This window comes from Colobus angolensis, unplaced genomic scaffold, assembly GCF_000951035.1.
Source record: "Colobus angolensis palliatus isolate OR3802 unplaced genomic scaffold, Cang.pa_1.0 Scaffold58, whole genome shotgun sequence".
NCBI lineage: Eukaryota > Metazoa > Chordata > Mammalia > Primates > Cercopithecidae > Colobus > Colobus angolensis.
The window spans coordinates 1,914,807-1,918,730 of NW_012119376.1; positions in this window are offsets into that span (position 1 = coordinate 1,914,807).

The window sequence follows — 3,924 nt, forward strand, 5'->3', positions numbered from 1 at the left end:
GAGCGCCCGGGTGACCTGTACTGGCCGGGCGCGGTTTGCAGACGCTCTCCACTGCCGGCCACGGCCTGGCAGGCTGCGTGTCGTCATCTCTTTCGTCACCTTCGTCATTCTGCTCTTGCGATCGCAGGATGCCGGGACACCCGGCCGGGGCACCCCCTAGGAGTCCTAGGAGTGGGTGCGACCTCTGAGTGCGACGGAGGCTCGGGAAGTGCGCGCTGATCTCCAGGGGGAAGCGGAGCTTGTGGCTAGTGGGCGCTGGGCCGGGTGAGGGGGCGGGGAACCTGGATTGAAGGAGGGGACCCCAGTGTCCACAAATGTCCCCCCTCTCCCGGAATCACGGTGACCTTCTTGGGGTAGTTGCAGTTGGCCAAGAGCGGGTGACCCGTGCGGAGGGATCCAGTGGGGGTGTGAACGTGGGGTGTAAACCCGAGCACAGTCAGCCGCGAGTGACTTTCGGTATTTTGGAGCAATAAGGTTTTCGGTGTTGACTGACGACTGTCAATCACTAGGAAATTCTCTAAATTCTGCTTTCAGTGGGTAGACTACTCAGCATTTTTCCACTAGAGACTGATTAATGTCATATTAGCATGTAACATCAGCTAGAATATGAACTTTGGACAAGTGGTTTATAAATAAAAAGCTACAAAGGATTATCAAATAACTTTCTGCTACAGGATTGCATCAGCTTTAAAAAAATTCCAAGTTTGGATGTAAAACCCCTACGTGTAAGTTAATACTATTCTTTTGGGTGTTAAACTGGTTTTGCCCTTTTACTTGTTTTTTTCTTACACTGCACTACCAGGGCTTAATGGAAGGAAAATAAATATAAACTGGAATCCCTCCTGCCTTCCAGTAAATGTTGTCACAGTGAAGTTGCATCAGTCTGTGGGCAACATTTTCATTTCAGCCAAGCAGATGCAGGGTCGGATTATGAAAAGGCAACATAGGTATTTCCTGTGGCTCCATTTAAAACAGGTGTCCTCTCCAAATAGTCTCTGAGTCAGAGGATGTGAAGGGAGGGCTGATGGGGAGAAGCATAGTGCTAGAGGTAAAGAGAAAGTAGCAAGCCATGGATGTTTTCCTGAATGTTTCCAATCAAGCTCTACATTTTTAAAATTAGCATTATAATTATGCTAATAGAACTGGTGTCAGAAGAAGATTCTACTAGCGTTAAAACGATGTATTATTGATGATTTTTGGTCATATCTTAATGTAAAAGTTGGGTTTACTTTTTTTAATTGTGCATCATTGGTACACGGTTATAAAACTGCCAAAAATAAAAATAAATAAAAAACAGTAGATCTATTGAAGATCTATCTACCTTAACAGTGTGTCCAGAGTTGGTTCCTGCCAGTGGGTTCGTGGTCTCACTGACTTCAAGAATGAAGCCACAGACCTTCGTGGTGAGTGTTACAGCTCTTAAAGATGGCAAGGACCCAAAGAGTGAGCGGTAGCAAGGTTTATTTTGAAGAGCAAAAGGACAAAGCTTCCACAGCATGGAAGGGGACCCGAGTGGGTTGCCCTGGCTGGCTGGGATGGCCAGCTTTTATTCCTTTATGTCCCCTTCCATGTTCCATTTCTGCCCTGTCAGAGTGCCCTTTTTTCAGTCCTCCCCACAATTGGCTACTTTTAAAATCCTGCTGATTGGTGCGTTTTACAGAGCACTGATTAGTGTGTTTTACAGAGCACTGATTGGTGCATTTTACAATCCTCTTGTAAGACAGGCAAGTTCCCCAAGTCCCCACTGGACTCAGGAAGTCCAGTGGCCTCACCTCTCAATAAAGCCTTAATAAAGTTTTATGAGTTATTGTGATATTTGCAAATTTTGATATACACTTCCTGCTTTACATGTTAGAAAATTATTAAGACTCCTCAACCCTATTGTTATAAAAGGAAATAATATTTTCATAAAGCCATTTTTAATGGTCAAGTTTTGTGTGTGTGTGTGTGTGTGTCTAGCTCTGTCACACAGGCTGGAGTGCAGTGGCGTGATCTCAGCTCACTGCAACCTCCACCTCCTGGGTTCAATTATTCTCCTGCCTCGGCCTCCCAAGTGGCTGAGACCACAGGTGCATGCCACCACACCCGGCTAATTTTTTTGTATTTTTAGTAGAGATGGGGTTTCACCATGTTGGCCAGGCTGGTCTCGAACTCTTGACTTCAAATGATCCGCCTGCTTCGGCCTCCCAAAGTGCTGGGATTACAGATGTGGGTCACCACGCCCGGCCAGTTTCTTTTTTAATAAATAACGGTAATGCTTAGTTGAGTATTTAGAACCTATTCTGCTGGGTTTGCTTTTGTTGTTTCATGATTTGCCAACCATAATGAGATAGTTTTGTGCTTTAAAAAATGAAGCGTTTGTATAAAACTTGACTCAAATACTATTTTATGAGAATGTCAGTTCACAATTTTTGGAACCTCTTGATAACTATCAATATGTCCAGATTTGCTTTCTCTGCTTTTCAGACCATATCTAACAATCTTAGTCATGTTTTACAGATCTTTTGTGGAAAATATTAATCTACACACAGATTGTATTTTTACAGCATAAACAATACAATGGGTATTATTGCTTTTAAAACTTCATTAGGTAAGTTACTACTTTTTATGAATTATAATACATTATTCACTTCTGAGTATTCTTATGATGATTCCATATTTGATTTAGATGATACTGTTTTCTATGTATAGAAGAAATATTTGCATGTCTTTTTTATCTTTTTCATTCTACTACACAGTGAGACTGGAGGAGAAAAGCCTTATCCAGTTGAATTTCATGAACAGCAGTAAACATAAGAAACACCAAGGGAAGATTTCAAGAACACGTTTTAGCTTCAAGCTATATTAATATTCTTTGTTGTAATATTTCTTAGACTATATATGAGGCTGAAAATATCCTTTCTTAAGTACTTCTAATAACTGAGACAGACTGTTCATTCCTTTTTTTCTTTTGGAGGGGGAGTGTATTAGTCCATTCTCATACTGCTATGAAGAAATACCTACGACTGGGTAATTCATAGAGACAAAGAGTCTTAATGGCCTCACAGTTCCACATGGCTGGGGAGGCTTCACCCTCATGGCAGAACGTAAAGGAAGAGCAAAGTCACATCTTACATGGTGGCAGGCAAAAGAGTGTGTTCAGGGGAGCTGCCCTTTATAAAACCATCAGATCTCGTGAGACTTATTCACTATCACAAGAACAGCACAGGAAAACCTGCCCCTAGGATTCAATTACTTCCCAGCAGGTCCCTCCCACAATGCATGGGGATTATGGGAGCTACAATTCAAGATGAAATTTGGGTGAAGACACAGCAAACCATATCAGGGAAGATGTCTGTCTGACATACTGATGATAAAACCTGTTAATTTGGGAAATGACTGGGACTCTTATGTTACCCTTAAATTGTATTCCAAGAAGCCAACTTTATGTAACTATTGGTCCTTGCTTAAAAGTTCAGGAGGAAGAATTGTGTTTAGACATATCCTTACAGTATTCGATATTTACACATTTCCTTTGGTTCTGCATTTACACAAGATAAGCATTTTCTAACAATATCAATATATTTGGAACAAATTTTTTCTCCCCATTTATCTGTACTTCAAGGGTGAAAGTTAGGACATGTCCCTCTCAGAGGCCTGGGCATGGAAAAAATCTTCAGTATTACAGAAAAGATACCTTTGAATTATTTTTATTCATTATCAATATAGCATATTTATGATATTAAAATGGAAAAGCATTTTTTTAAAAAAAATTTCCCCCACTCTTTCCACCCAGAGGAAACACTGAACATTTTAGCATATTCCTGCAAGTCTTTTACAATATAGATTTAGCTGGTTGTGACGTACTATATAACAACTTGCATCACAGAGACTTCTTCTGCCTCAAGTTTAACAGCAATTTTCTCCTATTTAAAACGTTGTAAA